Genomic DNA, 17,126 nt, shown 5'->3' with positions numbered 1-17,126 from the left:
GCTGAGGAACGTTCCCCCGCAGGCCAGGCAGATGGTGGGGACAGGTGCCCATGGGCCAGGCTGGCTGTCAGCCTTGCCATATTCTGAAGGCTAAATGATTCTTCCAATATTTTGATATACCATGCTAGCCTCAGAAGGAATTATATGACAAAGCTTACTTTTATCTACTCCAGATAAAAAGAGTTTTATCTTATTTACCGCTTTATCTATTCTTGTCTTGGGCAGAGCTGGGAACCTCACAGGTGCCAAGCTGGGGTCCCTGCCCTTGAGGCACTCAGGGCCTGGGGTGCCTGTGTCCCCTCCTGCCTCTGCAGGGCCACCTGCCACCCCCTCTGCCTCAGCTCCAAGGCTAGGCAGTCACAGTCCCCCACTCTGCAGAGCCGGGAAACTGAGGCCCTGGGAGAGGACGAATCCTATGCGTGTTCTGGACACAGAGTGGGAAGCAGGGCAGGCTAGCGAAGGGGTGGGGGAGAGAAGACACCGACTCCCCCAGGTCATGTGGCCCCCTGAATGCTGTCCCACCCGAGCTCCCAAGAGGGCATGGTCATGTGGGGGGCACTGCATGAGCGGGGAGCCCATCACACCCCGGGAAACAACCTCCTACTTGTTCCCCTTGACAGCAAATCGGCCTCAGAAGCAGCCATGGCGAGCACCAGCCCTGAAGGCACCCGGTGAATTATCTGACATCATTTCAACATCTCAGCCCTGGGTGCCTGGGAACACAGGAGAAGGCAGGAACCCTGCCAGGGTCACAGCACGAGACGCTGCGGGAGGGCTCCCCTGGGGTGCAGGCAGCGGGCCTGGGTGGGCTCCACGGCTCAGATGGTCTAGGGCTAAAGCGAGTTGAAGGCTGGAGACTCCATGACCTGCCCTGCCGCACACACTAGGGCCCCTGAGCAGTGCTCCTAAATGGGCCTGGTTGATCCAGGTGACCCGCCAAGCAAATCCAGTCCAGGCGGGGGCCATGCCAGGAATCTGGCCTTCCGTGCCCACTCGGGGACAGGCCCCACACACAGTGAGTGACAGCCTCTTTAGCCCATGGGGGGCGTTTTATAACCCTGAGATGTTTCCCAATAAAGTTGAGAAACCTTAAAGAGAGCCACCTACTTCACGTGCAAAGACACATGGGCAGCTCAAGGGTGCCCTTAGAACTCCAGCTTGAAGCCACTGCTCCATGGAGCTCACCCAGGGTCGAAGCTGAAACCCCGGGGCGTGTAACCACTGGAGCGTTTCACAGAACTTTGCACTCTCGTGACCGTATGCTTAATTTCTTGAATCTGTAAACATTAAAAATTACGTTAATACTTGAAGAGTTTTGTCAGTCTGAAAGCATCATGTATGGAAGGACATGAGCAGCACAGAGGCACCTTGAGGACACCGGACCACACAGAGTGCCACTCACAGAAGCGCAAAGGCCACAGGTCTCCACTCAGGAGGCACCCAGAGCAGCCAAATCCACCGTCGCAGGGAGGCGGACAGCAGGGCCGGGGGAGAGGGGATCTGTGGACATGGGGAGGACGGATCCATGGTCCCGGAGAGCAGGACGGCAGGGCTGGGGAGAGGGAGTGGAGTTTCATGGATGCAGAGTTTCAGTTTGGGAGAGAAGTTTTGGGGTGGATGGTGGTGATGGTTGCACAACCATGTAAATGTACCTATTGCCACTGAGCTGTGACCTTACAAAGAGTTAAGACGGTAAATTTTGTGTTATGTGTATTTTATCACAATAAAAAACACATTTTTTAAAGGAAACAGCAAACAACATTCATAGAGCAAGCATCAGAGGGTTCAAAATGTTTCCCGTGGCTGGTAAATGAGATCAAGCAATGTTCAAAGACCCCTACTGGGGACGGGACCTCGCCAGGCTGATAAGCAGACAATGGGTTTGTTAAGCGAACCTAAAGCCAAAGGCAGGATAGGGCCTTGAATGTGTAACTTCAAGAGATTAAATATTGATGCTTAGACCCCAAACCACATCTAGGGGCTTAAAAAAAAAGTCATCCTGGGAGACTCCAAATGCCTCCAAAACCCATGCGCCCCAGGAAGGAAACACCGGGGGCTGGAGAGGACAGGCTTCCCCTGCTCGCTCGCTGGCCACCAGCAGGTCTCCCTCCATCCCTGATGTGGCTGCCGGCTCCAGGGCTGCTGAGCTCAGAGCCCTGGGATGTGGACGCCCAGGGGCAGAGGTCTCACGGCCTGCCAGGGCTGTTCCCCCGGGCTGAATCTGCACCTCAGGAAAAGCTACCAGCTGGTCACCCCCTCACCAGTGGCTGTCAGCAGGCAGCCTCAGCAGGGTTTGGGAGTCACCAAGGTCCCCACAGGTTCACCTGCTTCCTGGCTCTGCATGGGTGGAGGCTGGGCCAGGCATCTCCCGACCCCTCCCAAAGGGGTGAGCCCTGGCCCACACCGAGGCCCCCACGCTGGGCTGGACACTAGGCACAGGATCCCCCCTCTGAACCCCACGTGGAAGGTGTCACATCATGGAAGTCCTGATGAGGAGACAGAAGCCCTGGTGAGGCACGTCTGGTCCCAGGCTGCCCCCCAGAAGCCCCCTGGATTGGGGTCCAGGAGGCACTACCAACCGATGGGGACACCGAGGCTCAGACACAGCATGGGACGCGCCCAGACTGGCCGACTGCAGGGGCCCCAGCCCCACCACTCGGTGCCATGGTCCTGGAGCAGGAATGCCACATCAGGCCATGCATCATCCTGGGTGGCAGCCTCTGCAGGCTCCCGTGTCCTGGGTGTGTGCTGTACAGCACATGGCCGGATCCTCCTTTGTTGAATCTGTCCTGTCTTTTAGGAGGACACGTGTCACTGGACTTGGGCCCCCTGGGTAATGCAATCACGCCTCTCCGGACCCTCAGCCTCAGCTGCAAAGGGGTGTTTTCTATGTCAGGTCACATTTGCAGCTTCCAGGGATGGAAACCAATGTCTGGGGGGCCACCACCTGCTGTACTATGACTTATGATAAGTATTTAATACATTACTTATGATCATTATTGGTAGATTTTGAATTCTTAAACACCAGAATTAGGTATTGGTCAAAAACATACATTAGTTGTTGTTGTTTTTTGGTTTTTTGTTTTGTTGTGTTGTGTTTTGAGACAGAGTCTTGTTCTGTCGCCCAGGCTGGAGGACAGTGGTATGATCCTGGCTTGCTGCAGCCTCAATTTCCTGGGCTCAAGCGATCCTCCCACCTCGGTCTCCCGAACTGCTGGGATTACAGGCGTGAACCACCATGCCCGGCCTCATGTCTTAATTTTTAAAACATAATTCAAAATGTGCTCAAAGCTCAGAGTTTCCTTTTCACCCTCTCACCTCCAGATCCTTAATGGAATTGCATCTGCAAAAATTCTTTTAAAAAGAGGGTCGCATCCATGCACACTGGTGTCAGCACAGGGACGTCTCTCTCACCATTCAGCCACAGGGCATCACCCAAACCCTGTCATGTTGGAGAGAAGGGAGCTGGGGGTGACGACTCCCGGCACAGGCAGGACATGTCTGGCCCATCTGCAGCAGGCAGTTGCCACGTCAGGAGTAGGTCCATGAGGCTCCCTAGCACTGCAGCCCCTCAGGGACCACCACTTCTCACCAGAACGGCAACAGTTGCCCCCCAACCATTGCCCCTCAGGCCCCCACACAGCACCCTGTCTGCCATTGTCCACACTGCCCAGGTGGTTGGCAGGGCCTTGGAAGCCTCTCCCCTGGCAGTCACAACAGGGCACAAACCACAGAAGCAGCGTGGATGTGATCCCACACCCGCTTCACAGACCCACAGCCTGTGCCTCCCGGTCCAGCTCTGGGTGCATGGACGCCTCCCCACCAGACTGGGCCTCCTTGGCCCAGGGCTCCCGTGGCCTCCCCATGCCTCATGCTGTCTTAAACTCTACCTGTGGCTTGTTCCGCGGCAGCTGAGTCTCATTTCTTTAAAAAGTTCTTGAAGGCAATGGGATCCACAGCCCAAAGGACACAACAATGGGTGACTTGGTATGGCTGGGGGGTAAGATTTCTGCCCTCTGTCTCCCGAAGCCCCAAGTGTGCTGTCCCCGTTAGACACAGCCGCCAGCCCGCCTATCAAGGAGCCATCCTAAACCTGTGTCCCACAGCAGGACCAAGGCTGTCCCCAGCCTCTTGGGGTTTCAGCTGACACCTTTTCCAAAACAGATCTGGACTGGGAACCCCAAGAAACAGGTCCCTCCCTGCCGGCTTTTGGCTGGGCCCCCACAGAGCTCCTGTGCCTGCAGCACCTCCCCAGAGGCTGGTCCCCCTGCCGGGGCCACCGGGCCTGCACCCCAACTGCAGCCCACTCCCCTGGTCTCCGTGCCTCTGTCTCTCCTGTCCCAAGGCAACGTCTACCGGCAGCCGGAGCCATTGGGAACGTGCAAGTCCTATCAGGCCCCTCCCATGTTACAAGACCCCCCACATGAAGGCTGGACCCCAAACCCTCCTTCTGGGGAGGCCCTGGCCTGAGCTTCCCTGCCAGGCTCTCAGGAGGCCTCCAGCTCTGGCTTGTACCAGTTCATGGACCGCCAGGCAGCCACTGCCACCACTGCCTCCCCGACCACAGCAGGGGCTCCCCAGGCAGGGGCCCACCAGCTGTATTCCCTCCCTCCAAAGGCCCAGTGCCAGGCTTGGGATGCACATTTGTGAAGTGTTTGCTGAATGACTGATGGTGTGAATGAATGTTTAGGGTAAACCCTGAAGCTCGGTGAATGAAGTCTCAGTGCTGCCTCCTCCATGCAGGCCTCCGGGTGAATATGGAAGTGAGTTAGGCTCCTTAGGCTCTGTTCTTTTCCTTCCTATCCCACCCCACACCACAGGCTCAGCCTAGCCCCTGAGTGGCCTTTGAGCAGGACATGGTACTGAAGCAGCGTTCTGCCACCCCCTCACCCCCAGGCTGCATGCCAATAGCACAGGTTGACAGGTGGCTGGGAGCCTCCTGGGGTGGGCTCTGACGTGAGCTGCGGGCACAGGCATGGCCACCCCAGCAGGCAGGTGTGAGCAGGCAGCACATGCAGGCATATGCTCCCAGGGCCATGGTCCCACTGGCCAAACCAGTCCCTCTTCCCTGAAGGAGCAGCGTCTTAGGGGCTGCCCCAGAAGACCAAGTCAGGACAGGTGCAGGAGGTGGGGATCCTGCCAGGGGGAAACCCTGCCATCCCACCTGGCTGCCATGCCACATGCCTGGACGTCCTGGGACAAGGTCCTGCCTTTACTTCCATTCTGCCTGAGTCCTGCCAGACAGAGAGGTGAGGCGCCACAGGCCAGACAGCGACACAGCGGGGACTCAACATGCGTGGGGCCCTGGGGAACGTGCCCCAAATCCAACCCGTCCCAGGGCTTCTCAGCCCTGAGCCCCCTTCAGTGCAGAAAGAATGCCACGTCTCCCACCAGAGCCCTCCAGGGTGTCCCAGGAGCTTCCCACCTGGAGATCCATCAGGTGCATCTCACCCCATCCCCATCACCAGGAACCTGGATGCCTCTGCACCAAGAGGTGCCAGGTATGTGTGCCCTTTTCAACAGCCCTGCAGGGTGGGGACTGATGGGTCCAGCTGCGCACGGGGCTCCTGGACGCTCAGGCCTTGCAGTGGGGATGAGGGCTGGCCCCGCCTGGCACCTACCAAGGGCTCATTCCCATCTCACCCGGACACCCAGGGCCCTCGACCACACCTCAGTGCAGAGCCTGGAGCCTGGGCCCTGACCCCTCCTTTCCAGGAGCAGCCTGGGGGGCGAACACAGCCGTGCTGAAGGGCCCTGCCATGCCATCCCGAGTGTCACGTCAAAGCCCTTCGGAGGCACTAGAGGAATAGGTGCTAGGGGACCCTCAGGCTGCCAGGAAGCATCCCAGTGACACCAGGCAAACTCTGCAGGGTCATGGCAAGGTAGGGGAAAGATCAGGAGGGGTCAGAACAATGTCCCTTCCCACCAGAAGAGCCCAGTGCAGGCCTGGCACAGCTCTGGGCCAGAGAGGAAATGTCCTAGGCATGGTGGGGCAGGTGGCCTCTGTGGCAATATTTGGCTGGGCATGGCTGTGTCCTAATAAAACTTTATTGACAAAATCAGGTGGTGGCTGTAGCAATGAGGACCCCAGCACAGAGTCCTGCTGAGAACCCAGGGCTCTGGCAGGATGGCGTGTGGGTGTCTGCACCTGTGTGTTGGTTTCAGGGGACCCACTACACAATCAGGAGCACCCAATAGTGGCATGTAAACATCAAGCAAGGGCAACTGAATTGGGAATGTCCAGCTCCCTGTCCATCTCAAAGGCTTTCTGGGGGCCAATTTTGAGCCCGGAGATTGAGAATTCAAACAGGAACGTGTGCCCCCAGAGCTGGCAGCCACATCCCCTTTACAAACAGGCTCTATAGTGGCCCCCAAGAAGCCCAGTGAGTTGTTGGTACCAGGCATGAGGGGAGGCTGGGACTGAGCCATGTAAAGCCCACTTCCTCCTGTCGACTCTAAACTTCATGAGAAGCCTGAGAAGTGGACCCATCCCTTGTTCACAGGAGAGGAGGAAGCTCAGAGAGGTTAAGGGACCTGCCTCGAGTCACACAGCATCAAGCGGTTGGCAAGAACTGAACTCTGGGTCTCCTGACAGCATCACAGGTCCCCATTGCACCTCAAAGCACCCCGAAAACTATAACCCAGAAGTAAGCCTGGAGTGGTGGGCATCCAGGCAGCCTGGCCTTCCTGAGGGAGATTCCAGCAGGAGCCGTGGCCTGGGGGTGGACGGATAGGCCCAGGGGCTCAGTGAGGAGAGCTGTGGGATGCCTGATCCCTGGGGTCTGGGCTGTCACTGCAGCCATGGCACACACAGAGGTGGTCAGGGCCTCAGCAGAGGATGGGGGTGGCCAGGCTCTGGGGTGCAAGCAGGAAAGCCATGAGCTTCTCCTGGGGCCGGGAGGGTGCAGGTGGCCCAGCAGAGGCACAAGCCCACCAGGGCCGAGGGCTGCTGGGAACGGGGCTCTGTGCTCCCAGGGCCGGCCACACCAAGCCTGGCTCCCTGGGCTGTGATAAGACACCCACAGAGAGTATATTTAGAAGGCGCCGGGAGGACAAACTGAAGTGACCCCATGGATGTGGCCCGATCTGCCCCAGGACACTCGTCTCATCTCTGTGAGAGGCCTGCCCAGGGTGGGGAGGGGCTGGGCAGACCAGATGCACCTGCTCACCCCCCACCCCAGAAATGGCGAGGCTCTGCCTGGGCATGGCCTGGTCCCAGCAGCCTTGTCCCCTCACCCCTACTGATGGCGGCGACGCTGTCCTGGAGCAGAGGGTGGTGGTCTTGCTGGGCAGCAGGGCCTCGGGGACAGGCGGGAGGGGTGGACAGGCCTCACCACTGCTGGGCCAGGGGCCCTGCCCTCACACAGGGCGGGCTTTAAAGCCTCCAAGAAGTGAATGAAATCATGTCCTTTGCAGCAACATGGGTGGATCTGGAGACCATGATCCTAAGTGAACAGAAAACCAAACACGGCACGTTCTCACTCATGAGTGGAAGCTAGACAGATGGGATGCCTGGACGGAAAGACGGAGAAAGGTCACTCTGGGACTCCAAAGGGGAGGTGGAGAGGGTGGGAGGGTGAGGGCTGAAAAATTACCTATTGAGTATAATGTCCAATATCTGGCTGATGGGCGCACGAGAAGCCCAAACCCACCATTATGCACGTAACAAACAGTATGTGTACTCCTCGAATCTAAAATAAAATAACATAAAAAAACAAGAAAGACTTGAGGAAACCAGCAGAGCTCCCAGAGCACCTCCACTCGGAAAGGGGGAAAGGTGCGGAAAGACAGCAAAGGCCCCAGGTGCCCTGGAGCTGCCAGGTCAACACGACCCACTGGCGGCTCAGGGTGTGGGTTCTCGGGGTTCATCCCTACTTGGAAAGTCCCTCCTCACATCTAGCCCAAGTCTTTCTTTTTTTTTTTTTCAAGACGGAGTCTGGCTCTGTCGCCCAGGCTGGAGTGCAGTGGTGCAATCTCGGCTCACTGCAAGCTCCACCTCCTGGGTTCACACCATTCTCCTGCCTCAGCCTCCCAAGTAGCTGGGACTACAGGCATCCGCCACCACGCCCAGCTAATTTTTTTGTATTTTTAGTAGAGATGGGGTTTCACTGTGTTAGCCAGGATGGTCTTGATCTCCTGACCTCGTGATCCCCTCGGCCTCCCAAAGTGCTGGGATTACAGGCGTGAGCCACCGTGCCCGTGAGCCACCGCGCCCGGCCAAGTCTTTCTTGCTGTAGCTTGGTCTCCTGCATAGGGAAACCTCCTACCCACTACAGAGAACACAGGGTGTCCCTGGAAATGGAGCTGCTGTGTGGCCTCCTTGAGCCTTGGTTTCCCCACTGGGACATGGGAATGTGTCAAGGGCACCCGGCAACCTGAGCCACGTTCATCCTCAGATCAGCCCCAGCCACACCTCAATATTCCACAGATGGGGCAGCCCCAGGCTCCGGGACCACAGGCACCTGGCAAGATGCCGCCGGGCTCTATGACCAGCTAAGAGCGAGTTGGGAGGCGGCCAGTGTCCTGCACGGCAATGCGCCCCAGCCAGCTCCCTCGGCTCTTCTCAATGCCTCCGTGGCCGCCAGTGAGGTAAGGTACGATGATGGCGGGGAGGGGGGCATCTCCCACTCCGTGGAGGGCCAAGCCAGGAGCTGAGGGCAGCTCAGGTTGGGGAAGCTGACCAGGGCATCAGGAGTGACCTGCACACCCCCCAAATGGAGACAAAGAGTCCCCCAGTGTCACTGTGGGGCCCGGGAGCCACCTGCCTCTCTGAGCAGCTGGGTAAGCCAGCATGGGACAGGCCCCAAGCACACACCTTGCATGCCGGGGGGCATCAGAGGCCTTGAAATAGGCAGGTGGGGCTTTAGCGGGCAGGTGAATTCTCTTTCTGCACCTGGCCTTCCTCCCTCTCCCAGCCCATTAGAAGGGGCAATAAGGGAGGGCTTCTCAGAGGTGGAGGCCCAGTCCAGGCAGAGAAAATGGAAACCTGTGCAGAGCCCAGAGGAGAGAGGAGAACTCAACCTGCAGGGATGGACGGAACTCAGGAGAGAGGCGGGTGCGGAGGCAGAGAAGCAGCGGCCGGGGTAGCTGGGACACCCCCAGGCTCTGGTGATGGAGGCTCCCAACAGCAGGCAGGTGGCTGTCTCTCCCAGGAGGCCCCAGCATGGTGGACTGGTGTCTGTGGAACCCTGAACACGGCAGGGATGCCTTGGGCCCAGCAGGGACCTCAGGCCGGCAGGTGCCTGGGCCATGCCCTGGGGAAGAGGGCCCAAGACCCCTTAGGCTCTGTGGCTCTGAGGGACTGCCCAGCACTTTGAGGGCAGGGCAGGTGGGTCCCATCCCAGACACTCCCCTTTGATCCACAGGACAAACAGCTGCCCCACCCTCATGTCCCATGGGTCCCTTGAGGTCATGAAACCTTTCCAGCTGAGTCCAGAACTGAAACTTAGAGAGAGTCTTTGCATGGCCATACCAGGGGATGGCCAAGAAGAGCAAATAGGGCTCAGGTGAGTGACGCCCCCTGGAGTTGTGCAATGACATGGCCAGGAGAGTACAAAGGTCCTGGTGGGGGGGTCCCTGTACCCACATCACACAGGGTCAGGATTCCCCCCCAGACAAGACCTGGTGGCCCAGAGCACAGCACAGCATCACGGCTTTCTCCTTGGGAGCTCTCTCCTCGGAAGACTGCTCTTCCCAGTGAGCCGGCCAGGGCTTGAGCAGCCTCCTTCCTGAGCCGCCAACTCTCCGTCCTCCCAAGATCCCTGCTCCAGGGCCCACTGCCTTCCCAGAGCCAGAGCTCCTAAAGCCCCATCATCTGCTCCCCAAGACCCTGGGCCAGGAAAACCCTCTGCTGACACAGCAAGGATCTCGCCAAGGGGACAGACCTCCCTGGGAAGCGGGACACGCCAACCCCCATGGCTGGGGGTGCCTCCTCATTGGGGTTGTTTACCTAAACTCCAGGCAGGCAGGCAGGCAGGCACCTCCAACCTCCATGACCAGTGGTGGCCCTGAGGTATCCCCTGTAACAGCAGGCTGGACCAGAGAGTATGGCCCCAGGCACCCAGGGACCCAGCCCAGCTCAGCCTCAGGCCCAAGGCATGGACATCCCTGCTCAGAGAGCAAGAGGCGGCCAGAGGGCCTCAGCACAGGGCTGCGCATCCCCGGAAGCCACTGCAGGACACTTCAACTCACACCCTGCTGGCCCCATGCGGTCGTGGCCACACTTGTCTTGAGGGAAGACTGGGAGGGGTTGTCATCCCAGGTGGCCGTGTGTCCCATTGCAAATCCGGGTGTGTGGGGGCAAGGATGAGGGGGAAATGGGGATTCAGAGGGGGAGGTGGGCATATTGGGATAGTTCTCCTGGCTGCCCAACTTGGGGGCATCACTTTTCTGCCAATCCCAGTGGCCCCAGGCATCAATGGGGACGATGCAGAGGCAGGGGCAGCCTGCGGCCCTCTCCCGCCCCAGCTCCAGCACCCGTAGGGCCCTCAGTCCAGGGAAGGCTGAGCATGTGCGGTTCTTTGTCACCGGCTGGGCAGGCTGAGTGCTCAGCAAGCTTATGGCCCAGGTTTTGTGCAAATCTTGTTCAACTGAGTGTGTAAGGCCCATGGGAAGCCCTGGCATTTGGGAGTCACCTAACCCTGGGACGAGACACAAATCTCGCATGCTGAGCCCGACAGCGCAGTCCCTGACGTCTTTGCCCTCCAGGAAGCAGCCCCATTTCCTTTCTCTAGCTGGCCCGAGACAAATGCTCACACTTCCTCTGCACTGCTTCCTCATGCCCTGGGCACTCCCGCTCTGACCTGTGCCCTCCACCAGGGAAAACCGCAGGCTTTTCCCTGCACAGGGGGCTGCAGGCCAGGCCGGGCTCCACAGGGCAGATTGAGGGGCCCGCATGTGGCCAAGCACCCCCTCCCCTGTGCTCCTGCATGGAGGTTTCCAGCTCACAGAGGACCTTCTGGGCCACAATTCCACCAGGTCTGGCTTTCACCAAATCCAGGAGTTACTCATGGGCCTGGAGGGAGGAAGTGGCTAATTTTGCAACAGGCCTGGCAGGGGGCATCGAATTATTCAACAACAGATGCATTTAGCAGTTTTATTTCTGTCCGGGTATCCTCAGTCCCGCCCAACAGGAGCCCAGCTCTGGCAGGAGGGGCAGGTTGGCACCTCTACACAGCAGCCGGGAGCATAGAGACCTCTCACCCATCACCTGCCATAAACCACTAGTCATGGAGGATGGACTCCCAGGCCACAGACTGACCAGGACTCAGGTAAGCCATATTACCACCCACGCAGAGATTGACCCTGAAGGGCTCCTGGGCCTGACGAGGTGGTTCTGGCTCCATGGGGTTGGGGGAGAGTGAGAGGGCATTCAGAAACAGGAATCAGGCGGTGCCAGCTGCCTCCACAGGAAGCCCTCCAGTGGCAACCTCTGGCTCTCAATTCTGGCCCTGCTGCCAGGAACAGTAGGGGCTGCCCCCTTCCCCACCCCACATCTCCTCCTTTTCAGTGACAGCCACACTCAAGCCACATCCCACAAGAGCCACATCCCATGCCTGGCTTTTGTCCCTGCTGCCCCCAACCCAGGAGGCACATAGTGTGTGCCTGGCACCAAGTTGGGCTCCAGGGGTGCAGCGACAGATGACACAGGGAGAGAGAAAATAAACCAGTAAATGAACACATAAAACCACCACCAGTGGGGAAAAGAGAAAGGGTGACGTCTCCGGGAGAGGCAGGGCAAGAGGGCTGCCCCAGGAGCTGGTGCGGGATCTGAATCGGATAGAGAGCTAGGGACAGACCCTGCAGGCAGAGAAAACTGCACGTGCAGAAGCCCCGAGGCATGGCCTGGTCTGGGCCAGGGGAGCAGAGTCATGGGCAGGGAGATTTACTCACACTGCGATGGGAGGAAGACCACGCCCAGGAGTGCCTCTGGGCCCAGGAGCGACATCTGAGCGTGCCAGCCTTCCCAGGACCTGGAGGCAGGCTCTGGCCTAGAATCTGCTGCTAACCAGAGAAGCATCTGGCCTGGGCCTCAGAGACCAGCTGGAAGGAAGGGTGGAACAACACCAGCGCGGCTTCAATTTCACGGACGTTGCCCAGAAGCAGAGAAAGCCCAACATGTTAGCCTTGTTTGTTCGTTTGAGACAGGGCCTGGCTCTGACACCCAGACTGGAGCGCAGTGGCACAATCTGAGCTCACTGCAACCTCTGCCCCTGAGCTCAAGTGATCCTCCCACCTCAGCCTCCAGAGTAGCTGGGACTACAGATGTGAGCCACCACACCCAGCTAATTTTTGTATTTTTAGTAGAGACGGGGTTTCACCATGTTGCCCAGGCTGGTCAGGCTGGTCTCAAACTCCTGGCCTCAAGCAATCCACTTGTCTCAGACTCCCCAAATGCTGAGATTGCAGGCGTGAGCTAACATGTCCAACAAACATTTATTTATTTATTTATTTATTTATTTATTTATTTTTAGACGCAGGGTCTTGTTCTGTCACCCAGGCTGAAGTGCAGTGGCAAGATAATAACTTGCTGCAACCTTGAACTCCTGGGCTCAAGTGATGCTCCTACCTCAGCCCCTCAAGTAGCTGGGACCACAGGTATGTGCCAGCACACCCAGCTAGTATTAATATTTTAATTTTTTTTTGTAGAGATGGGGTCTTTCTATGTTGCCCAGGCTGGTCTCGAACTCCTGGGCTCAAGCAACCCTCCCACCTTGGTCTCCCAATGCACTGGAATGACAGGCCTGAGGCACCACGACCGATCCCAATTAGCCTTTAAACACCAGGAAACCAAAGTCAGATGCCAGGACATATCTAAAGAGAGAGGCAGCCCTGGCAGTGGGTCTGTTCCCGGCTGTCACTTGTCACCTCTGTGGGCATTTCCCAAGCCAGGCTGCATCATGCCACCATTGGCCGGCCCCGCCAGGGTTCCCTGTCCACACCTCCCAGTCCACTTGGCTCAGCCAGCAGCCGCCCAGCCCTGCTCCCCACCCCTGGAAGCCCTTCTTTTCTTTCTCTATCCCAGGACTGTCTCCTGGCCCAGACCCAGACAGCTCACAGCTGAGGAGGAACAAAGCAGAGGAAAGGGACGTGGCGTGACATGCTGGGAGTGAAACGCTGACACCTCCGTGGCCATCTGGGACCACGGCCTGCACTACTGCCCTCACACCCGGACCTGGAGCTGCCACTTCCTGCCTGCTTCCCAGAATAGCTGGGCACATCCTCTGAGCAGGCTGCCCTGCCTTCCCCTGCCTCTGCTCAGGAGAGAGACTCCTCCTAGGACACCAAACAGCCCCCCACACAGCACAGACCCAGCCTCCCAGCCACCGGCCACTCACTGGAGCAAAGGGAGCCAAGTCTGGCTTTGGACAGGAAGATGGGGTTTGCCAGGCAAGGGGTGCAGAGATGCTGAACTTGAACATGGAGGGGAAGAAATGATGATGCCGAGGGAAGGGGCCCTGGGATCCTACCAGCCCCTACCCCAAAGTCCAAAGCCACTCTTCATGAAATATTATGTGATATTAAAAACTTAAATTTTCAGTTTCTTGAAACAGCAAATAAAAGCCTTGAGATAGTTGCTCTATCTCCCAACCTGTGCTGTGTGCTTTTGGTAGCAGAGTCTTCCCCCCAGGGAGCCCCAGGTTCCCCAGTATGGGGCATGTGTTGTACTAATTTCAAGACCTCTATTTCACCCTAAGCAATACCTCCTCCTCCAGGAAAACTTCCAGATTGCTCAGCCAAATCCCATGCAGACTCTGCACACACTTGCCCAGGGCTGTGCCCCTTCCCCACAGCCCTCATCCAGCTGGAGCTCTACATTCTTCGTTTGCCTCTGTGACTGTAGGGTGCCCTCCAGTGCCCACAAGGGCCAGGCTGTGTGCATCAGGCACATGGGTGTGGAGGGAGCACACGTTCAACTGTGACTTTCCTTAGCCCTCCTCAAGCCTGTATGAGAGCAGGGAATTGATGGCTTTCTTCCTAAAAAGCTTAGTTCAACAGTCTTGCCCATCCCTCCCATTTGGGGAGTTTCTATAGAAGAAGCCAGGTGGTCACTGCCATCTTCAAAGATTCCCTGGGGGTCTCTGAGCAACAACAGGAGATCTGGGTCACCCACATCCTCTGTGCTCTGAGAAGCCCACCTGCTAGTCTGGGAGTCTGGGTCCTGGTAGGTCCCAGCCCCGTACATGGAGGCTGGGACTCTGCCCTGAAACCTCTCAGGCACGAACACCCAGCTGGTTATATCATCACCCTCTCTGCATGACGGATGGGACACTCCACTCAGGACCCACACTCCTCCCCGTGCAGAGCAGCCAGGCCCTGGGAGCTGTGTCCTGACCTGAGGTGCAGTGTCTAGGGCACTGTCTGGACAGTGCTCCCCAAAGCTTGCCCCGCCAAGCCCAGGTTCCAAGACAATGACGGGCTCCTGGCCTAAAGTCTTTCCACGTCATATCTCCGCCGGGTAATGGCAAGTCAGACAAGCCAGTATGGTCCCCACAGGAACCCAAAGACCCTTGGTGACCACCATGGGTTGGAGGTTGTGGCACCTCAAACATGCATGCCTAGTGTTTGCAAATCTCACCTTCAGCAGCAGCATCCCTGGAAACCCCCAGCTCCACTGCCATGGGGCCAAGACAGCACAGACCCTGCTGGGGCCCAGGCCAGCTCTGTGGGGCCGAGCTGGGTGTTTGTGCCTGAGAGGTTTCAGGGCAGGGTCCCAGCCTCCATGTACGGGGCTGGGACCCACGAGGACCCAGACTCCCACATACGTGTGTGGAATAAAACAACCCCACATCACCAAGTCAAGGCCAGTTCTGAAACCTCTCAGGAGCGCTCAACACAAGAGTCCTTTGTTCTTCCTCCATCGCCCCTGTGGAGGCTGCAGGACACCCACGCTCCCGGACTTGCCTTCCTCGCCCTCAGCCTCCACAGCTGCCATCACATGGCCCTCGCCCTCTGCCCTTCCACCCACCCACGCTACGGGAGGCCCTGTCTAGCCCCCGCTCTCATGTCATTTACACACTGACACCTCACCTAACCTGTGAGCCCAGCCCGCACTCTCTCCCCAGAGCTCCCACCTGCTGGTCTTACTGCCTTCAACCCGCCTCACCTGGCTGCCTCACAAACACCTCCAAGATAACATATCCCCAGCTGCACTCCTTCGCCCCAACCCTGACCCATCCTCCCAGATGCAAGGGCTCCTAGCAGCATCCTTGCCTCTTCCTCCCCCTGCACCCGCCACCCTATCTACCTGCAAACCCTGTTTTCTACAGCAGTGGTCCTGACTTCTCACCCTTCCTTCAAACCCTCTAGAGCAAACCACGCCGTCTCATCCCACAGCCACCTCTCAGTCACAGCCTCCTGCCCATCTCATGTCCTGCCTGGTGACCCAACACTCCATGCTCCACTTAGAGGCCAGAGGGGCCTCGTGAAGGCCCCAGCCAGTGGGGTGAACTTCTAAGGAAGAGGTCTCAGGCCACTCTCTGAGAAAAGATTACCTTAGATCATGCACAAGAGCAAACTCCAAACGGACAAGGAGCTAAATGCTGAAGACAAGACCCCAAACTTCTAGAAGAAAACACAGTGGATTCCCCTTAACCTCGGTGGAGGAAGAGGCTCTCAGCTGTGGCCCTTAATCCAGAGGCAGTAGAAAGAAGCACGATAAATTTGATGATATGAACATGCAAAATTTCTCATAGCAAAAAGCACCATAAGTAAAGTCAAAGACAAGTGACCAGCTGGGAAAACAATTCACATTAGTCCAGACAAACGTTCTCACAATATAAATGACTTAAAAATTGAGAGACCAAGAACCAAAAACCCAATAGAAGAAGTTGGAAATGAGAAGACAGACGATTCACAAATACACACACACATGACTTTTAGACACAGGGAAAACATTCAAATTCAATGTAATTACAGAAATACAGATTAAAACAAAGCTATGGACCTGGCAAAAAGTAGTGTGACAGCACACTGCTGGAGCAACTGTAGAAAAAAACGGTATGCTCATGCGTTGCTGGGGGAGTGCAAATGTGCAACCGATCTGCAGGGAAATTTGGTCACATCCAACAAAACTACGGGCTTCTCTTTCAGCCCAACACTCCCATTTCTAGGAATCTACTCTGAAGATAACACCTCCAACAATAGGAACATCCATACCTACAAAGTTATTCTTTGCAACATTGTTTAAAGAATACAATAGACATATGTATAAGGCTATACTTTGCAACATTATTTATCATTGCACAATACCAGAACAACCTAAATGCCCATAAATAGGAGAGGGTTTGAATAAGCATGGCACATCCAACCATAAAATATGGGGTGGCTGTAAAAAAGAATATGGAAGGACCCCACAAACTGATATGTAGTGGTCTCTAGGAAATACTATTATGTAAGAAAAGCAAATTCAAAAAGTTCATGTATAGTCTTTTCGACAAGTGATGGTGGGATAACTGAGTATCTACATGCAAAAGAATAAAGCTGGATATACAAAAATTAACTCAAAATGGATCAAAGGTCTAAATGTAAGGCCTAAAACAAGAGAAACACATAGGAGAAAATAGAAGGACTTTGGATTTGAGGATGATTTCTTGAATATGACATCGAAGGCACAGGCTCCGGTGAACAGTGCCGCAATAAACATAGGAGTGTGGATCTGTCTCTGCTGGACTGATTTTCTTTCTTTTTGGATATATAACTAGCAGTGGGATTGCTGGATCATAGGGGTTAAGCACATGGACAAATTAAATTTTGTGAAAATGTAAAATCTGTATATCAAAAAGTACTATTGGCAGCATAGATAAACATGATCCAGCTACATGCTGTCTACTAGAGACTCATGTTAGAGCCAAAGACACAAAAAGATTGAAAGTGAAAGGGTGGAAAGGGTGGAGAAAGAGGTTCCATGCAAATAGCAACCACAAGAGCAGAGTGGCTACACTAACATCAGCCAAAAATTGTTTTATAATAAATCTAAAAAGGTTACAAGAGACAAAAGAGGACACCACATACTAATTAAAGGTTCGACACTGCAAGAAGATGTTACAAATAACCATTATAAACATTTATGCATCTAACAGCTGACAATCAAAAGATACAAAGGAAAAATTTACAGAACCGAAGGG

At 56.1% G+C, this 17,126-nt stretch overlaps 1 protein-coding gene and 1 long non-coding RNA gene across 3 annotated transcripts in view; one reads left to right on the top strand and one right to left on the bottom strand.

The window, feature by feature from the left end:
• The window catches only part of KCNQ1 (potassium voltage-gated channel subfamily Q member 1), a 405,949-nt gene that overhangs the window by 328,768 nt on the left and 60,055 nt on the right, over nucleotides 1-17,126 (bottom strand). The gene's annotated exons all lie outside the window — the stretch shown is intronic.
• LOC129007614 (uncharacterized) lies at nucleotides 11,115-13,420 on the top strand. Its single transcript, XR_008492371.2, has 3 exons — nucleotides 11,115-11,270; nucleotides 12,474-12,597; nucleotides 13,025-13,420. It is a non-coding gene; the product is annotated as an uncharacterized LOC129007614 (long non-coding RNA).

The sequence above is a fragment of the Pongo pygmaeus genome, chromosome 9, assembly GCF_028885625.2.
Source record: "Pongo pygmaeus isolate AG05252 chromosome 9, NHGRI_mPonPyg2-v2.0_pri, whole genome shotgun sequence".
Lineage (NCBI taxonomy): Eukaryota > Metazoa > Chordata > Mammalia > Primates > Hominidae > Pongo > Pongo pygmaeus.
Note: the sequence above shows the minus strand (reverse complement) of the source record. Positions and strands in the feature narration are given on the sequence as shown.